The 26,911-nt window shown below is 42.5% G+C and overlaps 2 long non-coding RNA genes across 2 annotated transcripts; both read left to right on the top strand.

Annotated features, from left to right (window-relative positions):
* The first annotated feature begins 11,024 nt into the window (after window positions 1–11,024).
* LOC134531158 (uncharacterized) lies at window positions 11,025–18,818 on the top strand. The gene is made up of 4 exons (XR_010074951.1): window positions 11,025–11,417; window positions 14,865–15,024; window positions 15,586–15,685; window positions 18,615–18,818. It is a non-coding gene; the product is annotated as an uncharacterized LOC134531158 (long non-coding RNA).
* A 3,938-nt stretch (window positions 18,819–22,756) lies between these two features.
* On the top strand, window positions 22,757–26,156 carry LOC134531162 (uncharacterized). The gene is made up of 2 exons (XR_010074952.1): window positions 22,757–22,889; window positions 23,035–26,156. It is a non-coding gene; the product is annotated as an uncharacterized LOC134531162 (long non-coding RNA).
* The last annotated feature ends 755 nt before the right edge of the window (window positions 26,157–26,911 follow it).

Raw genomic sequence — 26,911 nt, forward strand, 5'->3', positions numbered from 1 at the left:
CAACTTGACAGATTTTGATATAACTATATTTGACGTCGTCCGACCAAAGGCCACCCTAAACCCTGACCTGCAACCACCAGTATCCGACCCCGCTATCGGAACGCGCCCCTAGCCATGGCCCACCCGAGTCAAACGAGCGCCGCGGGACTTAGGTATTATCAACACCCTTAACGTAATCGGCAAGACAAACCGAGTCATGTACACAGTAAATTCATTCAACTTTAATGAACCCGCCACTTTGAATTAACAACACCGTGCAACACAAGTGCGACGTAGGAGTGCCCGGGCCACTCACGTATAGTTTTCTACTAAAACAGCTGTGAGTGCAACCCTTGCGGCCTTCAGCCTGAATTCAATAGTGTATTATGTGACGTAACTCAAACCGCCCCAAATGAGCATTTATCATTCGCCACTGGAGTAGTTATCAAGCAACAAACAGTCTCCAGTGTGACTCTAATAATTCAAACTTATTTTATAAAAAATTTATTAATGTCATTTATAAAACATATATATATATATATTAAGTTAATCATTAAGTTTTATTGTATGAATTTAGAGCCACTTGCTTTTTGTTATTAATATAATTTTTTACGAATAACGGAACTTTAGAAACTCTGGCGCGACAGGGAGCTCACCCCTCCCCTCGCGCCAGGGCCAGATGCGAGTACAGCGCGACTCGCGGACCGGGACGGATGCGCGTCACACGGGGAGCCATCATCTCTTTGTCTCCTCTGAACTTCCATCTGGTAATTTGACGTCGTCTGGCCGACGACCACCCCAGAGCCCGACCTGCACCCGCCAGTATACGCTCCCGCTAACGGAACACACCCCTGGCCATGGCCCACCCGAGTCAGGCGACCCGAACAGCAATTAAAGACAAAGCCGCGGAAACCTGAGTAGACAAGAGAAGAGCCGTACCCATTCCTCCTGAAACATTAAATTAGGATTTTAGCGACAATAAAATCTCTTCCAGACACACCCGTTTGGAGTCTAGCGTAATGAGGTCACGCCTGGCGCGAGAGAGGCCGAGCCTCCCTCGGACGCCATGCCAGTTCGGCAGTTCAGCGCAGCTCATGGACCGGGGCGGACCTACGTCCCACGGAGAGGCAACATCCCTTGTCTACATTGAAAGTAACGTCCGGTAAATATAGTCACTAACTAACCAAACCCCTTTTATTACTTAACCTCCCCGTGAGTACCCGGTCCCTTTTTTCGGTCCCGGACCTAATCCGGCCGCATCAACTTAAGGACACCCCGCACCACACTTGGTCAGCGGGGCTGCTCTTCAGCATACAGCACGGGCCGTCTCGCAACGTACAGAACTTTATTTAAGGTCACGCGCACGGCGCTGACCACAAACCCGCAAGGGAACTTGGACAAACTTAATTGCGGTGCGTGTTTCACCACAGTGGGCACAACACCCGCGCCGAGACATTTGCATACGGGATTGGCCGTCTCCAATCGCCCGCCCCTTAATTCAGTGTATTTTTGTATCCCGTATTTTGTACTGCTAACTTACGTTACCCGAGTAACGAGTGCCACGTAACTTGTGCGCGCCCCCTTAATCCAGTGTATTTTTGTATCCCGTGTTTTGTATTGCTAACTTACGTTATCCGAGTAACGAGTGCCACGTAACTTGTGCGCACCCCCTTAATTCAGTGTATTTTTGTATCCCGTGTTTTGTATTGCTAACTTACGTTACCCGAGTAACGAGTGCCACGTAACCTGTACGCGCCCCCTTAATTCAGTGTATTTTGTGTCCCGCCTTTGTGTTACGAAATTACGTTACCTGCGTACCCAGTGAGACGTCTGAGACATAACAGCATCCGAGGCCACGTAACGCGGAACACAAACAATAAGGCGCCACGGAATAGCAAGTAAAAACCCCCCGGGGACCTCTGTAGAGTGTTGTATTGTGTACGACTCGCTCCTCTGAATAAAAGGTACGACACCACAACCTCAACTCCACGTCTCTTATTTAAAATCATCTCACGCAACACCGCCGCCGGCCCTAGTGGGCCACGCAGGGGCACATACATCCACGACCCCAAATTCACGACTAGAAACGAGCTAGTCTGGCGCCCACCCGGACAACACAGATCAAGAACCGCCTTTTCCCACTAGGAGCCACACCGGGACTCGAACCCGAGACCCCGGACGACGGCATTTGGCGCCCGCTGCGTGGGGCAGAAAATAACGTGAAAATTTTTTTTTTTCACTTCTGGACATTTTCGAAATAAATTCACCAACAGGCGACAGCGGAGACACGAAACGGCCATTTTGGACACAGGAAGGGTCGAAGGCCAGACAGACCGGCGCGACGAGGCGAGCGGACAAAGGACACTCCAACCACCCCACCCCCGCACGTCATCACGGCGAGGCGAGCAACGGAGCGACGTCACCACCCCCACTCCGCACGGACTGTTTTCGCCTCCTCTTTGTGCGGCTGTCCGGGCACCTACCCCCACCTCGTCACCCCGCTTCACGCTCTCCGCTTCGGGCAACCATCCTGATACCCCCACTCCGCGCGGACCGTTTTCGCCTCCTCTTTGTGCGGCTGTCCGGGCACCTGCCCGCCGCCGATCTCAAACCCGCGCGCTACAACACGCGCCCAGACTACAAACAGCCCGTCACAGACGGCGAACTTGAACGTACAACATACAGCTCAACATGCAGGCACCACCTACAGACCTCGTGTGCACGCGTTGCCTATTACCAAGGGAAATAGACCTATTGACGGGATCACTGCCGTGGTACAGGACATGCCAATGCGCGAACACCCGGGACAACGTCACTGAACAGACCTGGGGCAAGCCCTGGAGCGAGACGTTACTCGGCGAGCCGCACACCCAATTACCGTGGTCATGGGCACCGCTTAAGACGGAGGCACAAGCTAACGTCACACTGGGAGGCATACTACCGACTATGGGCCTCACGAGTGCGCGGACCAATCCGGCACCCAAATACATCCCACCACCAAGCGCAATCACCGGACCAAACACGGGGATGCATACATGCAACCCGTGCTACACAGGGAAGTTAGCACTACCCGAGTTCAGCGGAATAGGGCACGAAGTACCCAGAGACTTCCTAACACACTGCGAAGTCAGACTGGCACGGTCCGGAATACCGACCGATGAGGGGTCGGGGCGAGCGAGCGAACAGCTGAAGGGGACCGCCCGCCAATGGTGGAACACCTGGGGACGCTTCGGCATGCCCTGGGAGGAGCTAAACCAGCTAGTCCGTCCCCGCGACGGCCTACTCCGCTTCCCCGTGGAAGTCAACGGGCGACCCACGGCGGCCCTGGTAGACACGGGCGCGAGCCACGTGTTCGTGGCCCCCCACCTGGTACCCCCCGGCGCGCTGCAGCCCCACCAAGCCGAGTTACGGTTAGCAACCAGCACGCAACCGGGAAGGACAGTGGGGCAAGCCGAACTCGAGGTACGCATTCGGGACGACGTCACCACGGTAACCGCCCTAGTGGTAGAGGACTTACACGAAGGGATAGTACTAGGCCAACCATGGTTAGCGAGACAAGATGCGGTGATCGAAATAAAGTCCAGACGAGTTTACATTGGCACCCGCGAGCGGCTCACGGTGTACGCCATAGGCACTACCCCCGAGAGTCAGGGGGAGAAAGTAACCTTAGACCAGTTCCGCCACAACGTCCCCCACGAGTACCGAGCAGCAGTGGAACGCGTGTTGGCAGAAAGGCAGGACATCTTCGCGGTAGCCGACCCACTGAAGCGCACCACCATCACCGAACACCACATCCCGACCACCCACGACAACCCAGTACACGAGGCCCCGAGAGGCTACGGGTTCCGGGAGCAGAGGGCCATCCGGAAGCAAGTGGCGGACATGCTTCGCGACGGGGTAGTCGAACCGTCCAACAGTCATTACAATGCTTGCGTCGTATTAGCCCCAAAGAAAGACGGTTCGCTACGCTTCTGCGTCGACTTTCGGCCGCTAAACGCGATCACGATTAGCTCACCCCCACCTCAAATCATCGTCGACGCCGCCGTAGCCGGACTCGGCCGCGCGAAAGTCTTCAGTACGCTCGACCTGAAGGCTGGGTATTGGCAAGTGCCCATATGGGCGGAAGACAGGGGGAAAACCACGTTCACGATACCAGACGGGCGGAAGTTTCAATTTCGCGCCATGCCTTTTGGGCTAAAGTGCGCACCGGCCACGTTCCAGGGAATGATGACCCGAGTGTTGGAGGGGTACCTGGGCCGGTTTGCGATCGCGTACCTCGACGACATGATCGTCTTCTCCGAGACGTGGGAGGACCACGCCAGACACCTGGCGCTGGTCCTAGAACGCTTGGCCACACACCATCTCATGGCCGCACACCACAAGTATCATATCGGGACCCAGGAGGTCGAATTCCTGGGCCACCTAGTAAGCGCGGCTGGCAACCGACCCCAACCCGTTCACTTGCGCAAGATCGCTGAAGCGGCACCACCGCGGACGAGGAAGCAACTTCAACGATTTATCGGACTGGTGAACTGGCTCAGGGGGTACATTCCTGACTTCTCCCGTACCATCGCACCACTGACCGACCTCCTGTCACCACGGGCACGGTACCATTGGGGCGAACCCGCGCAACGCGCCTTTGAAGAAATAAAAGCCGCCTTCACTCGCTGTCACACCCTCACACGAGTAGACCCCGGACGATGCCTCTACCTCCAGACCGACGCCAGCGCACTCGGTGTGGGCGCGGTGCTTTTCCACACGGACCCGAACGGGGTCCGCGAGGTCATCGACTACGCTAGCGCGAAGCTCGGACCGGCCGAACGCCGGTATCACAGCAACGAGCAAGAGTGCCTAGCCGTAGTCTGGGCCATGAAAAAGTACCGGCCCCACCTGGAGGGGAAGTGCTTCACACTGAGGACGGACAACAGCTGCCTCACCTGGCTGCGTACGATGCAGGGGCGGAAAGGCAAACTCATACGATGGGCGCTATTCCTCCAGTCTTTCGACTTCGACGTCGAACACGTTCCCGGCACGGAGAACCAGCTCCCCGACTTACTTCGCGGGAACCCGACGACCAAACAGAGCTGACGGACGAGGACGACTGGGAGGAGATTCTACCCCCGGACACACCACACGGACACGCATCGCACGACTCGGCATGCGCGCGCATCACGGCCGACGCGGACGGGGACGAAGACCCACCCAACACCGTGGCCGACGTCCAGGACCGGGTACGTCGGGCACAGGAAACGTCAATAGACACGGCAAGACGCCGCCAGCAAGCGACCGCCGGACATGAGGCGTGGCGCATGCAAGACGGCCTGATTCAGACTCACACACCCGGACACCAGGAAGACTGGAGGACCTACGTCCCGACGGAAGCCCGAGAAGCGGTCCTTCGGTTCTTCCACGACCACGACCTCACTGGACACCCGGGGACCGATCAGACACGACGAGAAGTCACCCGGCACTACCACTGGCCCCGCGTCACGTACGACGTACGTACGTACGTACTTGCGGATGCGAGGTCTGTCAGGCGAGGAAAGCGAGGCGGCGTGACGGCGAGGAGCAACAACGACCCAGGGAACCCACCACCGCCTTCCAAATGATAGCCTTAGACGTAATGGGCCCCTACCCCCGCACGCCGCGCGGCAAACGCTTCCTCCTCGTCGTGACGGACCTCTTCACGCGGTGGACGGAGGCGTATCCATGCGGGAACGTGCGCACACCTACCATCATCAGCCTGCTGACCAGGGAATTCCTGTCACGTTGGGGATACCCCCAGTCGGTGTTGACGGACAACGCCAGTCAGTTCCTGGGGCGACATTGGAAGGGCTGGTGCGACGAACACCAGATCGAGCACCACACGATGCCCGCCTACCACCCGAAAGCGAACCCGACAGAGCGCCGGAACCAGGAACTGAAGGCACAGCTCCGGATCCGGCTGGGGGCGGACCACACGCAGTGGGACCTGCACGTGGCTGACGCCCTCTTCTGTGTACGACGCCGCACCAACGCCGCAACCGGCCGCACACCGGCCGAAATGATACAGGGCCACAACCTGCCCTTACCGGGAGAATGGGCCACACACGGCACTCCACACCCCGACGAGACGACGGAGGAACGTGACCAACGACGGGTGACTCTGCACGACGAGGCAAGACGTAGACAGGAGAGGTACGCCAACCGGATCACCCCAACCACAGATCATCCTCCACCCGCCGTGCAGGTCGGCGATCAGGTGTTCGCGCGACTACACCCACTTTCAGCCGCAACCCGCAACTATTGCGCGGGACTGGCCCCGCGCTGGGGCGGGCCATACACGGTACGGCGACGACTAGGCAGGACGACGTACTTAGTCCGCACGGAGGGACGGCGCCTGAAGAAGGTGCACAGGGACGACATCCGGCTCACCGCCCTACCTGGGGAGAGGAACCCAGACGGAGACGCAGGACCCCCCACTCCGGACGAAAACGGACGCCGTACGCCGGAGAGCGACGTAGTCCAGGAAGAGGACGACTCGCCAGAAGCGACCCCCGCTAGGAGCCGACCCGAACCGCGCCCATACCGCACCCTGGTGTTCACAACACCACGTCCAACAGGCCCCGCGACGAACCCGCGGACACGCCCGTGACATCACCCGCAGAGGCCGCGTCAGACGACGAGGCGAGGCCACAACCACGGCGATGGCGGCGCCCGCCCACGTACCTCGACGATTACGCACTTAGCACGGCCACGGGGGACACCGGGGGCGACCCCGCCCACGACGTGCCAGACGAGCCGGAAGAGGTCCACGAGGACGCACCGGAGACGGCAGTGGTACCCTGGGAGGGGAGCGTGGTGTACGAGAGCCCCCCACCGCAATACTACCCACGGGGCGAGGACGAAGAGGCCGTGGAGATCGCCGAGCTGTCGCACAGCATAGGTCAATCCGATGCATGCAACGACGACGGGCCAATGCCGATCGTCACGCAACCCGGAGAGACCGACCCGGAGATCGCCACCTCAGCATCAGCCGCCATACCCGAACGGGAACGGACCCCGTTCCAGTCCACGAACTGTCAACCGCCGCCGAAGGAGGACCTCCGCGGACCGGGACATCGACTGGGGACAAGCGAACCCGCCAGCGAGCCCGCGGAACGACCCCGACGGGCCCACAGACCTCCAGTTCACCTGGCCGACTACGACCTGGGAACAGGGCGCAGAGCCTGTCAGCCGCAAGGCCACCTCGACGAGTCGACCCCCAGATGTTCGGCGTGGGACGACCCGGGACAGGTGTTCGGGCCCTACCAACTGCGGCCACCGCGAGCACCACCCGGGTGGAGCGGTTGCCGGAGCTAGGAGGCGCCACGACGCCGCCCCCGGCACGCCTGCCACGACGGCAACCGGGGCGGCGCGCACGTTGGCCCAGTCGGCCACGATCACCAGGTCCAGTGCGCTGACCCTATCAGCCGCTGACCCCGCCCAGGCGCCACGACGCCACCCCCGGCACGCCTGCCACGACGGCAACCGGGGCGGCGCGCACATTGGCCCAGTCGGCCACGATCACCAGGTCCAGTGCGCTGGCCCTACCAGCCGCTGACCCCACACAGGCGCCGCGACGCCACCCCCGGCACGCCTGCCACGACGGCAACCGGGGTGGCGCACACGCTGGCCCAGTCGGCCACGAACACCAGGTCCTGTGCGCTGGCCCTACCTGCCGCTGACCCCGCACAGGCGCCACGACGCCGCCCCCGGCACACCTGCCACGACGGCAACCGGGGCGGCGCGCACGCTGGCCCAGTCGGCCTTGATCACCAGGTCCAGTACGCGGAGCCAACCAGCTGCTGAGCCGCGAACCACGCCGGGATGGAGCGGCCGGAGCTAGGGGTGGCCCCATGTTAGCGGGACCATAAGCGGCGCAAGGTCGGGCTTCACAGGGGGGGGGGGGGGGGCGTTTGACGTCGTCTGGCCGACGACCACCCCAGAGCCCGACCTGCACCCGCCAGTATACGCTCCCGCTAACGGAACACACCCCTGGCCATGGCCCACCCGAGTCAGGCGACCCGAACAGCAATTAAAGACAAAGCCGCGGAAACCTGAGTAGACAAGAGAAGAACCATACCCATTCCTCCTGAAACATTAAATTAGGATTTTAGCGACAATAAAATCTCTTCCAGACACACCCGTTTGGAGTCTAGCGTAATGAGGTCACGCCTGGCGCGAGAGAGGCCGAGCCTCCCTCGGACGCCATGCCAGTTCGGCAGTTCAGCGCAGCTCATGGACCGGGGCGGACCTATGTCCCACGGAGAGGCAACATCCCTTGTCTACATTGAAAGTAACATCCGGTAAATATAGTCACTAATTAACCAAACCCCTTTTATTACTTAACCTCTCCGTGAGTACCCGGTCCCTTTTTTCGGTCCCGGACCTAATCCGGCCGCATCAACTTAAGGACACCCCGCACCACACTTGGTCAGCGGGGCTGCTCTTCAGCATACGGCACGGGCCGTCTCCCGCAACGTACAGAACTTTATTTAAGGTCACGCGCACGGCGCTGACCACAAACCCGCAAGGGAACTTGGACAAACTTAATTGCGGTGCGTGTTTCACCACAGTGGGCACAACACCCGCGCCGAGACATTTGCATACGGGATTGGCCGTCTCCAATCGCCCGCCCCTTAATTCAGTGTATTTTTGTATCCCGTATTTTGTACTGCTAACTTACGTTACCCGAGTAACGAGTGCCACGTAACTTGTGCGCGCCCCCTTAATCCAGTGTATTTTTGTATCCCGTGTTTTGTATTGCTAACTTACGTTACCCGAGTAACGAGTGCCACGTAACTTGTGCGCACCCCCTTAATTCAGTGTATTTTTGTATCCCGTATTTTGTATTGCTAACTTACGTTACCCGAGTAACGAGTGCCACGTAACCTGTACGCGCCCCCTTAATTCAGTGTATTTTGTGTTCCGCCTTTGTGTTACGAAATTACGTTACCTGCGTACCCAGTGAGACGTCTGAGACATAACAGCATCCGAGGCCACGTAACGCGGAACACAAACAATAAGGCGCCACGGAATAACAAGTAAAAACCCCCCGGGGACCTCTGTAGAGTGTTGTATTGTGTACGACTCGCTCCTCTGAATAAAAGGTACGACACCACCACCTCAACTCCACGTCTCTTATTTAAAATCATCTCACGCAACACCGCCGCCGGCCCTAGTGGGCCACGCAGGGGCACATACATCCACGACCCCAAATTCACGACTAGAAACGAGCTAGTCTGGCGCCCACCCGGACAACACAGATCAAGAACCGCCTTTTCCCACTAGGAGCCACACCGGGACTCGAACCCGAGACCCCGGACGACGGCAAATTATAGTCACAACCGAAACCTTTTTTTGACTACTCCCCGTGTGTGCCCGGTCCTTTTCCGGTGTAGGGCCTAACCCAGCTGCGTCAACTTAACACGTCCCACACAACGCATACGTGGGGCCGTGCAATATACGGTACAGTCCGACTCCCGCCACCACAGACTTTTAATTAATCACCAGATGCACAGGCACTGGCTACAGCTAATCGTATACTTTCTTAATTAATAGCGAGCCGCGGTCCACACAGGTGGGCCCGCGCGTCGCCATTCACCACTTACGGGATTAGCCGACTATAATCAAACTCTCTCCCTCGACTCGACTGGCGTGAGGACGTAACTTTAGTAATGGCGCGTCAGAGCGCCCAGTGTTTAATGACAGTGTACTTTATGTAGGGTAACCGTGTGAATGTAATTGCATGTGTAATTTGACACCGTAATTAAATGTCCACTCCGCACACTCTGTGCTCGACGTGTGAACGATAGTGCAAAGCCTTGTACGTTATTTCTGAACCTCACCAATCCAGTTAGGGATCAGCGTCCTATGCTGTGTAGGGCCAGTGGGGCAACAAGCATTAGGGATCCCTAACATCATCACCACCGCCACCCTTCCTAGTGGACCACGCAGGGGCCTTCGGACCTCACGACCCACCTCGTGGCTAACAGCCGTGTAAGCCTGGCGCCCTCCCGCACACGTTTCTCCGCAATAGAACAGCTTTCCCACTAGGAACACCGCCGAGTCTCGAACACGAGAACCCGGGCGAAGACATATTTATTAGTAAAGTTTTTGGTTAACTGAAAAACTAGTCTATATATAGTAAAAAAATTTCACTCTTAGGGATGAAATGGTTTCAAGATAATTAATTAAATCTCCGAAACTAATCAAGCATAAGAAAAAATATTATATTTATAACAATAATTAACAGGCCAAATATAGACACACTTTTATTTTACTATCTTGTGAAATTCAACCTCTAAGGGCTGTAAAAGTGTTAAGTATTCTATTTAAAAGAAAAATTAATAAATCCGAATATATTAATACTAGAAGTTTGAAACTAAGAAAGAACAACCTGCATGTAGAGTTAAGTAGAATACTTTTCACCCATTTCTTTGAGGACGAAAAAGAGGGTAAGTATTGATTAATTTAAAAAAAATATATCATTTCTTCTAAACTAAAAAAAAGGACTTAACACATTTGGTAAGAATAATTATTGATAATAAACCACTATTATTTATTTACCACTTTGCTGCATGGTGCATGGTGCATACTTCCAAAACTTTTCCTGTACCAAGTCATACTTATGCAGTATACCATATACACCTGCCTGGCAGTGTACTTTTGCCATAGACAGGCGCCACAACTATGTTCTGCATTTAACTAGGATGAGAGCTGACTAAAGAATTTTTTCATTAATACTTTATTTTTTATGGTTTTTATACAATAAGACTTGTAAGTGGTAACTAATTGTATACAGTAAAATGTGAGATGCGAACATCTTTATGCGAACTTCTCTTCATACATTATAAAACAATTTAAAGAATAAGATATGTAAAAAACTTCAGTAAAGTAGATGACTCGTGTTCCTGGTGTAATCACTAGGATAGGTTTTATTAGTTTAAAAAAAATAATACTATATATATATACCCACATAACACACTTGGTTGCAGAAACGTTGATCCAACGTTGAATTGTTGAAGTTGGCAACATAAGAATCGACAACGTTGTTGCAACGTTTCCACTCGTAACGAATCTACATACACAAATTTATAACGTTGTCACAACGTTGATAGTGGTCATCTTTGCGTATCTACTAAAAGGTCATAACATTGTTTGTCTTTCAAAGTTTGAAATAAATATATTATTTCTTAAAAGAGTATTTTTCAATCATTTAAATTACTTTTAATATTTAATTTTAGTTTTATGTTAGTTTGATACTGTTAAACTATACACTAAAATGTAAGTTTAGTTGCAAACTGACTTCAAAATTCCGTGTTTGATTGTTTATTTCTTTTGTCGTCGTTTTATGCTCGTTCAACATTTTGGAATTTCACTTGGTTTTATCGTCGGATTTTCTTGAAAATATGGAGGTAAGAATATTTTGAGGATATTTTCTCGTAATGTGAATGTTTATGCTTTCGTTCTCTCCGCCCGCCAATTCTCCCGCATGTAATATAGAATTAACGCTTGGCTTACTGTTAAACTAATTAATGAATTACGGTAGTCGGGACGAGCATTTTTGAAATAATCTAAGCTAACCCAATCTAGGAACCAAACCCTATTTAACCTAACGTAAACTAAAACCCGGTGCACACGGAACAATATTTTGTACATGTTTGTGTAGTTTAGATACCTATATCGGCTCGTAACCTAACCAAACCAATTAAAATCTAATAAACAATCTATAGGTTTATTAGATTTTAATTGGTTTGGTTAGGTTACTAGCCGATATAGGTACAACAATCAATAGGTTTATTAGATTTTAATTGGTTTGGTTAGGTTACTAGCCGATATAGGTACCTACTGGCTACTGGGAATGTTACAAGATTTCGCGGCACATGATACTGGCTGCTTTGCTAGTTCTATATAGAGTAATTCCACCAAATATAATTTTAACCATATAAATATACTTTAATATAATAAAAACTTTTTTTTTTAATTTTCTTACTTTCTCAAAAATGGACATTAGGCCTTTCTTTTCATCCACGTTTTTGAAAACATTTGATTTGAGTTACTGTAGTGTGTCTATATAGATAGTCTGTACAAATGACAGTAAATATGCATGAAATCGGCTCCAGCTTCAAAAGGCTTAAAATATATATTCAGGAAATAGATCCGCATCAGCTTAGTAAGCTGTAAAATTTCAAGTTCCGAACTCACCTGGAAGTATTTTTAAAGAAAGGTTGAAACTTTCACGGAATAAGCAGTAAAACATGTGTTTCCAAATGTAAACAATTAACGTATGAAGTTTTGTACGATGGATGGAACTGTAGAAACATGTGTGCTCGTGGGTGTGACGTGTGACATTCAATATCTGAAATTTTTTTACCGGTATTATCAACACCTCCCTAGGTTGTTTTAATACACATTTTGCATGCTGGTTTGGTTAGGTTAGGTATCTACAACTTATTTTAATGCAGTCATACTTAACCAAACAATACTAGCAGGTATGATGTATATATTAAACTAACCTAAGGTGGGTGGTTTGTAATAGTGGTGAAATAAAAGTAATTTCTAATTTTGTAATTTCCCATTTAGGGTTGGAGTATTATTCCAATTGTTCGGTCGTAAGTTTCCACCCTGCAATTTTTTACTTATAATTAATAGTGCTACTTAACTATTTAACCCCTTTATCTATGTCGGAATTTACAATTACTGCGTGTAGGCTAATATGTGTGGAAACGTAAATACTGCCTTTTTTTAGTGATTTTCAAACTTAAAAAAATATACTGCCAGATGAGTTTGCAACGTGAAATTTTTACAGCTTTCTACCTCCTGAATATATTTTTAAGCCGTTTTTGAAGCTGGAGCAGATTTCATGCATATTTATGCAAATGGCCATGTCCATGTACCTGCTGCAAATGGTTTTTTTTGTTATGCTTCAAAAAATATTTCTTAGGAAAATCTTATTCAGGATGTTCAGGAACACATATTTAGGCAATCAAATCAACCCACATGCAAATTAACATGATATTGCATTGCACAGATAGTAATTACTGAATATATGTGCTTAACTGTATTTCATTAACATATGGCGATTTTCACTGGATATGTGTGTGAATGTAAAGTTGAACATTTGGTAAAAAGGGCAGTATTCAAAATTTGCATACTCTCACGTAGGATTTAAGAATAGATTTTCCTAAGAATACAATACTTGTTTTTTCACAAAACATTAATAACTTGTATTCAATTCCATTCTGTTGCTTGTATTTATTTACTTTTTTCCCTCTAGAATGGATGAGAATCCCAGGAAAAGGTGCAAAGCTATTTCATCCATATCTAAGAGACATTTGTGAAGAATAGTAAATCACACAACAAACAATTAAAGTTTGTATTCAGAATTTCATGATCTGAGTAATACAAGTACTGCATTAGACTCAGAAAATAATGTACCATGTTTGAGAACAGCACCTGAAATTCAAGTTCATAATAAAGTGGAAGTCAGAGGAAATAATAAAATTTGCAGTTCATTGAAGAATGTGAGGTTGCCTATTCCATCTGGAGTAAGTGGAAATGTCAGTAGTGATGTGCAGTCAAACTTTGATTCAGATTCTGACATAGAAAGTATCTGTGAAAGTATTGCTGAAAACAATTCAAAGGAACAGTCTTCTGGTTCAGATTTAAGGAAGGATTTACCTTTTTGGGCTGTTGATCACAACATACTACACAAAGCATTGTCTTCTTTATTAAAAATAATTAACAAACACACATCAGGTTGTGAAATTCCTAAAGATGCTCGTACACTGTTGCTTACTCCTAGAACTATATCATTATCAGAAATCAAATGCTTCCAGGTGAATATCTTCATTTTGGCTTAGAAAAAGCTTGCAAAAGAATTCTACAAGAACATGATGTGCGGCTAGATGTTATAAAGGACAGTTTAGAGTTATTGGTAAATACTGATGGATTGCCATTAGCAAAATCTTCTACCAGTTGCTTAAGGCCTATTCTGTGTTCATTGCCTGCAATCAGCGATGTGTTTATTGTCGGTGTATACATGGGTATGAAAAACCATCATCTACTGTTTTTCTGCAGCAGTTTGTCAATGAAGCTATTTCTGTGTTCAAGAATGGTATTGATTTTAATAAGCATGTTAGTGTTACTTTGCATGCACTTATATGTGATGCACCTGCGAAAGCTTTGTTGTGCATAAACATGTTCAAATTAAATAGCACAAATGTGTATTAAAAATATATAGCCTATATATATATATATATTAAATATGCCATGCAGATAGCTCGAGATTGAGACGTCTCATCTGAAAATTTTTGGTTCAGACATTGGTATCTGTCAATTCAAACCTTCTGCAAATGTGGGTAATCTCACCAATATGATTATGAAAAACACTTTTTACATAAAACATATAATATTGTACTACCATAATTTTTTATTTATTTATTTTTTCAATTTCCGACTCATTATAAACAGATACTGCGCTACACAGATACTATGTACTGAACTTAGGTACTTGTGTCTAGTAATCCATCAATGATAGTGACGATTTTCACGAAAATGATGTTGCGGAATTTCAGTTGAATATCCAAATCCTTGGGTACGTCCGGATCCTGGGTGGTTTCCATGATATGTTTTTTTTTTCTAGGACAACAACGTCTCTTGTTTGGGTTCTGTGTGCTTGGGTTTGCGTGTAAATTAATTTTATGTCAGTCATGATTTATTGTAACTTTATAAATAATTTTTTTTTTTGCAGAATGATGTGTGTTTTCTTTGGTTTTTCTGTGGAAGACAATTTGTTACAATGGTATGTATCCACAATAACTAGCATTCTTGGAGTTAAATGCCTTTGTCAACTTTTTCAGGTACAGTTTCTTGGTGGTATTGGTGGACAGGGCATTTTTTCATGTGTCAACGCAGTGCTCAGGAGATTGATGACAAATTCTGCCGCATCCCAATACAGCTGGAGTGGGTTCAAAGGAAAGAAAACATTTATAAATTTAAGGCTGTCACAAGTTGTGCTACGTAAGTGTTTTGTTAAAGATAAGACTTTTTACATTAATGTTTTTTGAAAAAGTATTGCACCATCTTTGTGTGCAACAATTCAATAGTAAATTTTACAAGGTATTCTTAAAAATATTGTACTTAAACTTAATTATTAATTTTTGAAAGTTATCAGTAACTTAACAGCTTCTTATAAAATTGTTATAAAATAATTTTTCCCATGTTTTGTATGTTTTACAATATTGTTGACTGTGAGCCAAGGCCTTATGTTGGAGTAAATACGGTATTTAAACATTTCTGCAGTATAGTGGGTAGATGGCAACAAGAAGTTGATACGCAAAAAAACGTTTGCCAACATGAAAAAGAAAATTACAGCACTATAATTTAAAAATGGTATAATAATTATTACATTTTTTGCAACACTGCAATGCAAAATATTTTCCTTTTTTTTTTTTTTTGTGGAGGTGGTGGCATCGTATGTATCTGTGTCTGTTCCAATGACATTTGATGATACCACTTCTTTTGCTATGCAAAATTTACTGAATGCAACAATAATTGTGGTTTTATTATTTTTTTTTCCAGATGTACGGTTACATGTGCCAGGGGCTATTGAAACTGAAGTGTCAGAGCAGATACAAGCTTGGTTGAAGCATGCCAAAACAAGACTTGTCAGAACATCACAGTAAGATTATATTTATATCCCATATATTATCATCATCATCAGCGCCACCTGAAAATGGTAAAACTTGCCAATGTGGGTGTGAAAATAAGCAAAAACATTGCAAAAAATCGGTGTAAAAGCTGAATAAGCTATCGCTATAGCGAAGATGAGCCCACGGTGCATTCATTATTTACGAACTTTTTCCTACACAATCTATGGGAAAATGGTGGTGCCGATGATAATTATCGTTATAGCGGATTTCATGTTATAGACCGTACTCGCTACGACAGACTTTTACTGTATGTGTTTCCAAGTTCTATTATTTACTTACCACGACAATAAATTGACATTTTATGATTATAGTGCTTCTGCTTGGATAGTATAACATTGGTTCCACGTTAAAGCAGTGCACTGGGATTATGCAGGGAATGTGGGAAATGTACAGGAAATTAAAAGGACACCTTTGCTGGACACCCTGAATGTAGCTTACAAAGCATATGGAATGAATAACTTACTTTTCAGCTGCACTTGTACTAGAAATGGCCATTTTACTCTGCAACAGCACAAGCTATCACAAAATATTCTTGTCACAGTAGGGAGTTCCAGGGCCACCAAGTGCTCCATGATGAATTCCGTAGATAATTAAAACTTTACAGTTAATTATTTTGGTGGCCATTTTGAAATACAAAATAATTGCAATCCAGGGGACAATCAGAATCCCTTGCATAGTGTACAAAATAAAGCTTTTGTGAAACGTTTCTGTCCGTCTGTAAGATCTAGTGAATGACTGAAAGGAAGTATCTAGATTAGAGTTATACTCAAAATAGGACTGGCGTTGTTACTGTAGGAAGCATGAACTGTTTTATACTAAGGAGAAATAATATTGACATAGATGACCGAAAAAATAATTTAAAGTAGGCATCTGCGAGAACTCAAATTTTTTAGCCGAGTCACGCTTGAATTAAAAACTGCAGCTTGAAATATCCAAGGCTAAATAAAAAACTGAACTTATGAGTTTTTATTTGTACCATAATAAGCACAACTGTTTAGTAATGCTGCATTTTATTTATTGTAAATTTTGTATAAAAATAAGCTCCATTCAATACTCGCGAGCTTTCTGGAAAACTTGCTCGAACTCAGCTTCAGTTCAAAAACCTGTACTTGCAGATCCCTAATTTAAAGTAAAATATTATCATGGTATCGGCACATAGTATCGCCAGAATTGGCCCATAAGAATCTGTAGTAATGGAATTGATAAAAGTTGTATCATTCCAGCCCTACTGTTTTGTTACAGTAGAACCTCGTTTTTACTTATTTCAAGGGACCAAGAAAAAAAAAAAAAGTAAAAATCGGGAGAAATGTAAAAGGAGGGAAGTGTTTGAAATTTTTTTAATTCTTACTATGGTGGAAACAAGCAAATACACACAACACCAAATAAAAAAGAGAAGATTACGTTTTTACTATAACAATTATCTCGCATGGTGAAAACAATAAATCCACCCAAACTTGCAGTAATTCACAATTAATGTTTATTTAAAGTTGAAGATTAAAATTTTGGTTATTGAAGAAAGGATGTTAATGTTGAGCATTTTAAAACGTCCACTATTAATGGTGAGATTTTATCACACAATTCTTATTTCTGACTTTGTGTATAATCGCTTGTTAATATTGATTTAATTTCAGAAATTTTATAGTAAACATTTGTTCTAAAATAACACGGCTACCGAACATAAAAGGTTAAAAAAAACTTTTCAGATGTGATGTTTGGATATTCAGTGCTGCCAATCATCTTTCTGCAATATTTCTTATGTGGTAAACCGAAAATTGCCGAACATGCATGAAGTTGCCATATTTACAAGAATTTTATATGTTGCTTTTAAAGTTATGTTAGTGGTACCACCGTAGTACAATATTTATTTAATTAAAAACTCCACTATACAACTTAATTTTCACGTTCACGTCACCAAAGATTTGTTTACAATGGGTAAAGAACCTGCCATGACCTCAAAACATGCAATCACGTATAATAAGTAAAGTTTACTCTCTTCGCTTTCAACTTTTATTGTTCCATCACAACTTTTCTAACGATTTTCTATAAATACAGCACTGTTACAACGTAAATTGAAGGAAACACTTTCGTATAACACTGGAAAATAATGCATTTATACTGTAGGGAAAATGACGGTGCAAGAGAAAAAATACGTTAATCACGGGAATTCGTTGATCCCGGGTTCGTACAAATGAGGTTCTATTGTACTTTATCAATTGTTCAGGCTAGCCACAGGGATAGGTACATCCAGCATATCAAATAAGAGAGCATATTTTTTGAAAAGTTTTTGGAACTGTTTCACTTTGTGTACTGAAGGAAATGTGATGGGCCGCTCTGTCTCTAGTTATGATCATAACAATGCAAGCTTCTAACAGCTAGGGTTTTCTTTTCAAAAGTTGGATTTCAAAAAGTCTTTCCAGTGGTGAACGAACTATACTTTTAATAAAGCAAAAAATCCACTGTAAGCAAGTACATATTATATTTAACACTGCAGTGTTTTGCAACAATAAGGAATAAATAACTTTTTAACTGAATAAGTGTGTATCATTTGCTCACTACAAAAGAGTGGTTGGCTTTTCCTACCTCTGTATTATTTATTTTAAATGTCATAAAATAATTATTTAAAATGTTTGGTAATTAACAGATGGAATTATGGTAATTCAGAGACTAAACATGTTTTTATTTCCAATCTTCCAGCATTTCATATACTCATTTTGGTGTTATGAAATGCACTCATTCAGGTTTTGAAATGTTCACTACAAATGTTGACCCAACACAAACCGTGATGGATTTCCCTTTAATTTGTTTATTTATGTAGGCATAACATGGGTGTTGTCTAAACACTACATTTTTTATATATATAGCCTTTGCATTACTAAGAATGGTATTTTCTTTTTTCAGGAAGTTGCCAGTTTCTGACCAGTGTTGAAAAAAGAAGCATAAGAACTTAAGTGAACTACTTTGTAATGAATTTTACCAGGACATGAATTATTGTGCCAAATGAATGTTTAAAAATACCTTGCATATAATACTTTGATACTCTACTTTGAAAACTATAAAATACTTTGTAGAAATATTGCAGAATTAAACTTTTACTTACACTTATTAAAAGGTTTTGTTTTTTAACTGCCTTCATGCAACACTAATGTCTTGATTCAAAGCTACTAAGCCTAACCAAAATACTTACCAGACCAGTCTCCAGCTGCGAACGAGTCTCCTCAAAACTCGGTCCAATCTTCAGCGTGACCGACTCTGGCTTTTGTGATCTCGACTTGAAGGTCCTCCGGAGTCAACACAGACACATTGTTAACTTCGAGGATAATGTTGCGAACATGGTGCAAACCTTGTCTGTCGATTATGACTCAATATATCAGGGTCAAACGTTGACCTCTTACTACAAATAAAAAAACTTAATTTTGTGGAAGTAAAAAAAAGTTTGTTTATTTTAATGTTTTCTGTGTGACTCATGTAAAATATTTTTACTGTAATAATAGTGAAGCTATTAAAAGATAATTCTGTCATGTACTACTATTTAATTTTTCAGTATATATTTTATTTCTACCAACAGAGTTTATTTTTTAATAACTTGTGTGTATTATCTACATTATCTATTACTTACTTAGATAAAGAGAATTAATTCATCGTACAGTAGCATCCCGATTTGATGAGATGCCATGGTTTTCTAAAATCTTTCCGCTAAATCAGTGTTTCATTAAATCCAACTTCACCATTGACCTCCAAATGTCCTTTGGTACGACATGATTCATGTTTTTCTATACTAAGTTTTTAAATTGCGAATGTAAAACTTATATCACCCTACTTTCAGATCTGTCAAAAAATTGAAGGTACTGTATTTAATTGCATAATGTCCACACATTTATTTTTAAATACTTGAAATGGATTTTTTTTTTTTAAATTTACATAAAGTCCACACCAGATTAAAGTAACAAGATATTAGTTCCGTGCTGAGAACGTCACCATCCTGGTTGTTTTGTTTATTGATCACTGTTGCCAAATCTATGGTGAGTTATCGTACAACGCAATAGTATTAAGCGAGATTCACGCATTTGTTAATTACGGTAAGAAGACACAAGATTTTTGTTGCTTGTACCAGAGTTCTTGCTACTTTGTACAAGAAATATATCTGTAAGGTATAGCAATGCTTGTATTCCGCCATCTTTGCCATCATCTTATTTACCGCTGGCTCTACCAAACATTGTGTCGCCGATAACATGGGGAGGGAGGCTCGCCAGCGCCGGCTAATGCAGACATTAGACATCTGCCGCGTGTCGTCAGTGGCCGCCACAATCATTGCACCAATTACACTTCTTTCTGTCCAGACAGTAAAGTGTGTGATATCTGACCGACGAGACAGTCATTGGTGTCAACGACTGCAGTGTAAGCATGGTCCAACTCCGGTTGGTTACCGGTGTGGGTGGCCAAAAATAATATTGTAACGTTTTTACGCAATGTTTTCTCATCACAGCAAGGTAAATCCAAATAAACTAATTATGATAAAAGAAATTTTTTTATTCTATATAAAAACATGATGTAAAATTTTGAGAAAAAATAATTTTCGGACTTCACCTCATAATGTCCGCACCCCATTTTCTTCATAAAAAATGTTGCCAAATTACTGCAGACATTATGTGAGTAAATACAGTATTAATGTGATATGGGCAACAACCAGGGTTTTAAATTCCAAACATAAAACATGTTTGACACTGTTTTCAGAGCTGTCAGAAAAGTGAACTTATTATGTGATAGACTACCTAACTTGGCAATGCTGCTGATTAGTTGGCAGAGAAATGTTGCTTCAAAGTTGTCTGGGACAATTTTGCTGCAAGGTTGTCTAGGGAAATTTTGCTGCAAAGTTGTCAGAGTAGCACTGCTGCAAAGTTATCTGTGGCATCGTTGCTGCAAAGTTGTCTGTGGCAACGTTGCTGCAAAGTTTTCTGTGGCAACGTTGCTGCAAAGTTGTCTGTGGCAACGTTGCTGCAAAGTTGTCTGTGGCAACGTTGCTGCAAAGTTGTCTGGCAACGTTGCTGCAAAGTTGTCTGTGGCAACGTTGCTGCAAAGTTGTCTAAGCAACGTTGCTGCAAGGTTGTCTAAGCAACGTTGCTGCAAGGTTGTCTGGGGCAATGTTGCTGCAAAGTTGGCTGCACAACGTTGCTGCAAAGTTGGCTGCACAACGTTGCTGCAACACTTTTCTTGGGTTGCTAAGCAATGTTGACGTTGTTTGGTGGTTTACAATTCAACGTTGTTACAACGTTGCATGAACAACGTTTCACAGGGCGGACATCTGGCCGTTGCATCAACGTTGATGCAACGTTGCATAAACATTACTTCAACATTGTAGCAACGTTGACAAATTTTAAGGCAACGTTGTGGAAACGTTTCTGCAACGTTGATGTGTTATGTGGGTATATATATATATATATATATATATATATATATATATATATATATATATATAACCAACATAATGTGTGGTTTCATCAACATTTACATAACTTTGAGAATGTAAAGTCGATGAGGACGAACCTTGTAGGCTCAAGACCGATGCTGATTTGCTGCTGTCGTACCAACTCCAATTCGCTACGCTAAGTGAGGACTTGTAACGCATTGCTCGCGGAGGAGGAGGAAGCGCCGCCATTTTAAGGTCTTTGCTGTATTTAGAGATTTCCATTTTGTAACTTTGACTCGGAGAAGCTACGACGTTCGTTTAGGTTTCAATCGTCCACTCTCGTCAAAATCTATTGTTGGCATATATAGACATTGCCGTGATGTCGACGTGTGCAGTGCAGTGTGCCTTCCGGCCCGCTCCGCAACGATATATCGATAGACGTGAGACGGTGCTATCGATGCAGGACGAGGGAAAGTTTCGCCGATTTATGGATATAAATTCGGTAACAATTTACAGTAATACTTTTAATAACCTCGGAAGGCTTGTTTTGTCTGCTAAAAAATTATCACTGTGAAATAACACCTAACTGGTTGGCCTGTCCGGTCTGTCGATTTGGCGAGCGGAATTCGCGCGGGAATGGTCCGGGCAGCTGCGAGCAGCCCGCGGCCTCATGAGTAGAACTGAACCTCCCAGGAGGGACGCACACGCCGGGACATGTGGAGCCTTCGCCAGCAACTCGATGTGCGCCAGACGAGCTTCTCTCATGCACCGGACAGGTCAGCTACTGGGCAGCACTATGTACGAGAGTGGTTTGTAGAATAAAACCCGGGAGTGTATTTCATAGTTTATTTCCGTACTCTCTGAACATTCCTGTAGTGACTAATTACTGTGTGTGTGACGCCTGAGACATCCAGTAAGGGCACAAGAAGACGACTCTGCCGACGTACCACTGCCTCCAGCCACGTGGCCAACATCCCCCCTGAGATAGTCTCATGTATCAGTGCAGGAAATCACTGATTGGCGCAGGGCACAACCGCAATCATTCAATACGGATCAAGGAGACAGTGGGTTAGACGTTAAGGTTACGTATTGCTGAAGTGATTAAAAATAATATATTTAAATTAAAATGGTTTTAAAAATTATACTTAAGCCCTACAATTATTTTTACACAACTAATACACCCTCCTCAAAGTAAATATTTCAAATTCAGCTACCTACAATACATATGTATATGATAAACTTTAGTTCATAGAGATTATGAAGTAGCCCAAATATCATTTTGTTGAATTCGTTGTAGATAATTAATATTTAAATGATAAATTAAAATCTAGATCTACTAAAAGGGTGAGATATTACATTCTCAAACACGCTAATTTTAAATGACAACGAAATTAAATTTATGTGTGTGTGTAAGTAATAGTTCACTATTTCAAAGATTCACTAGATAAGTTTCACCAATAAAAGCACACACTAAATATTGAGCACGATAGCTGACCGCCTCCCTTTTTATAGCAAATCCCAGCAGCAGACTAGCCTTCTATCAGCTGCCCCATATGGACAGCCTAAGTTTCACCCCCATAGATCGACATGCTCTTCGGGCTGGTTCGTACATGTTCGGTTTTTTTTTTGGTTTTTTTTTTTATCTGTACGTTCAAAACAAACATTGCAATATTGATCAAAAAATTGTTGACTAATGTTATTTTATATTTTTTTAAGAGTAAAACACATGTACACAAATATTTCCTTGTTACTAATTATGAGATTTTCAGGTAAGTTATTGAGCTATTTCTGTTTGATTTGTTAGGAGATTAGTTTTGTCCGTTTACAAGTTAACATTGCTTGTGTTATTCTTGGCAAGTAATCATTTCTTATATAAATTTTTGTACACTATAGGCTTATCTTTTTAAATTTTAGGTAGCGTGTGGAGATTTCATCTTATGTTCATGAGCGCACAACGTATAAAATCATAAGAAATGTTTTCTGGTGGTGTGTAGCAGTTAACCGCATTTAATTAAAAATATTTTAAAATAATTGTTACCAGAGCTGAATTACATTGAGGTGAGTGCACTTAATATAATTTGGGGTATTGCAGGAAAAATTATAAATTCCTAAAGTGTTTTTTACTTCCTGACATGTTTAAAATTATTATTCTCTATGAGGGTTGTTTGATACTGCAAGTAGTTTATCATGTTTAACATGTGGATAGGTTAGGATTATTTATTACAAATCTGTAATATTGAGATACTGCCCTTGGGTTAGCTGGATTAAAAATACAGTGAAATTTGTTAGGTTAGTAACATTATACGTACAGTGATTCTAAGTACAGTGGAATTTACATTTGGTTAGCTTGGGATAGCACCAATTATAAATTCTGTAAAATCAATTGAACGGTTGGATGTTACTAACCTAATCTAACCAACCAATATACATTTTACAGTGATTTTTTAGGTTATTATCTCACGTTGATGCTATTTGTATGCAAAATAAACTTTGGACACTTTTTTTTTTAACTTTAAATATGTACCTGTATTTACTCTGAAAAAAGTTTTTTCTAAATTCAGACTGGTTTTTGAGAAATCACTGTTTATAGGTTACATTACATTACCTGTGCAGTAAAGGGCCTGTCACCATGTTGTTCTTTAATTGAGTTGCAGATCTTGTTGTTTTTCATACACAAATTGTCTATTTTTTATTTGGATATTGCAATGCAGTAACGTAAATTAACACATTAAAAAAGTTATGTGACTCCTTATTGTGCATTCCAAACCCAAAGCATCAGTCCTTGAGAGCGATATTTTTTAGCAGTTTATAGGTGCAAAATTCTGATTTTTTACGTGAGACAACACATAACCTGACATATAAAATAAATTTTCAGTTTGTAACAAATGATTCCTTTTATACGTCAGGTTACGTGCTATTGCAGGTAACTAATCTGCGCTTTGCGCCTCCATACTGCTATAAAAAATCCCTGTCAAGGGTTGGCATTTTGGTTTGGATACACATTAGAGACTCGTAACTTTTTTTAAAACTATTATTTACGTTTCATTAGGTTATAATATTCAAATAAAAAATATATACATTCTTATATATATATGGAAAACCACAGGATCTGCTATGCAATTAGAGGGGAAAATGGTAACAGCTGCTTCACTGCATAAGCTATCTAGCGTGACCTGCAAAATGTGATTTCTTGAAAACCAGTAGGAATTAAGAAAAGCTGTTTACAGTTTTAATAGAGGAAGGTTTTTAGTGTCTGAAACGGTATTTTCAAAATTTTATAATTTAATTTATGGATAAGCAGCAACAAAAGAAAATTACTTTTTTTAAATTTAGCTAACCAACCATTCACATGATTTTACAAATTTTGTATTGTTTATACTTACCTACTTTAACATTAAACTACTGTTAAACAATTTATTTCAAATTTTTAAAAATATATTTGGGAATTAGCGCAGTATAATCGAAGACGTTTACTGTATTGATGATTGATTTACTTTATTGATGCACAACGAAGTTGTATAATTGTTGGATTGGTTAAGCAAATTCAAGCATCAAGGGTACTGATTAATGGTTTTTAACATTATATTTTCTTAATGAATCCATTGGTTAAACGTTAAAACACTGGAATGGCTAAATTTCCATCGACTGCTTATGTTTTTTTCCGCATGCTCACTTGAAAACAATTACAGGGTTATACTGTAGTTCACAGTTGCAATACTTGGTTAGGTTAGTTACATAAGTGCTGTTAAATCATGAAAATGGTTAGGGAAAGGTAACTTCTTCATAACTACTGTAAAATGGTGTAAGCAATTATTCTTTAGGTAAGTTTACCTAGACTTTAAAAATAATTTATTTGGCGAAGTACATAGTACTAAGAATTACTATTTATCAAATTTGGTTTGTGTGGAAAAGTTGTTACTCTAGGAAATTTCTGAATCCATCTTTGTAGGAATATAAACTAATATTATTAGAAACAAAAAAAGAACAATGTGTGGTATATTTTAATTTTGTAACACCCTCTGAACTCTGCAGTTATGCGATTACCGATAATAATTGTAAATCATTGCAATATACATCCGACACATTTTGTAGTGATTTCACAACTGTACTATGAAGTAATGCCATCGACTGCTGCAAAATAACATGCTGACATCTATTCTTGTGTAGGCATTTTGTTGATACGACTAAAATATGAACATATAGGATATATATAGAATCTTACAAATTTTGGTAACCTACCTAAGTACTAATACTCTCCCCGAAGACTTTGGTTAGATACTTAAAAAAAAAAAAAAAATTAACTGCTTATGTGACATGCATTACGTGAAATTAATTCAACTTGTAAACATTTTGCTTGAGTCAAAGCCTATATTTGCTTAAGCTAATAACAAGCAATTACATCACTTGAGGCCCTGAGAAACAAACTTCTAAAATTGTGTAGTTACTTGGATTGTTAAATACCTAGTTTTTCTGCAATAATGGGCACAAGAGCAATAGAATTATGTTTTTCATATAATTTTTTTTCACATAATTGAGTTTTTGTCAAAAAGTATTTGGAAAAAATATCTATTTGAAAGGACAAAGAAAAATGTTAATTGTAGTACATAAATGAGAATTTACCAAAATATTTAATGTATCAAATTTCTAACTAAAATGGTTTTGAAATTAATTTATCATTCTGGTATGCATAACTTTTTTCTTTGATACATTTATTTATCAGTTTCATTTCTCTTTAGTACAATATAAATCATTTAACTTTGATTTCTTTTTTGTTTCAGGCTTGTGGAGAACAGCTTTTTTTTATCTACTCTTTGGCTGGCCAATGTAAATAAGCAATGATTTTGTGAATGCAGCGAGAGAGTTTATTTGATGTATTTTAAAATCACTGATAATATTTATTGATGTATTTTAAAATCACTGATAATATTTATTGATGTATTTTAAAATCACTGATAATATTTGTTTTGTGGCTGGAAGATGGTAACCATGGTGACTTGTGAATTTTTATGAAGATTAATAAAAAGCAGTAAAAATTATTAATGGTTGTCAGAAGGAATTTTTTTTTCAATAATCAATCAAACATCTACACTCTACAGTAACAATTTTCCTTAACTCAAATAATATTTCAATACATATCTTATAAAGTATTCATATATGTACAATACAGACCAATTTTGAGCTAGTCTGATATCAGTATATTAGTTATTATGAACATATACTATCAGAACTACCATTTGCATATAGTGCACATACATACATAACACTAGCCAACAACCATTAAAAAAAAAACACTACTATATACACTTACATAAAAAACAAACAAATCATAGACAAGTACATATTACGTATTCACTATTATATTCTAGAGCCAATTCCAATAATGTATTATCAATAAAAGAAAATAATTTTTTTTAAATAACAATATTTCAATATGAAGGAAAATCTGTATTCTGAAGTTCTTGTATATGTTTGGTATCAATCAATGTAAATTAATCAATCTTTGATATAAAAAAAAAATATCCGAAAATGATTAATAAATTAAAAAAATTATTGCCTACCAGCTCTGGGTTTTGCATGAAGGTTCAACTTCTCTGACTTCTGAGATTACAGACAAGATTTTAATTAATAATACTATTGGCTTCATTACTAGATTATCTTTCAACCTATAATTTTTTTATTTGAATCAGTTCATTGAACTGAAATATTTGCAGCAATTTCTTTAAATGTTTATGAACTTGGATTATTTAAAATACAAATGTAGGTAGGCTTACTAGACCTTTAATGCCATAAG

The sequence above is a fragment of the Bacillus rossius genome, chromosome 3, assembly GCF_032445375.1.
Source record: "Bacillus rossius redtenbacheri isolate Brsri chromosome 3, Brsri_v3, whole genome shotgun sequence".
In the NCBI taxonomy this organism is placed as follows: Eukaryota; Metazoa; Arthropoda; class Insecta; order Phasmatodea; family Bacillidae; genus Bacillus; species Bacillus rossius.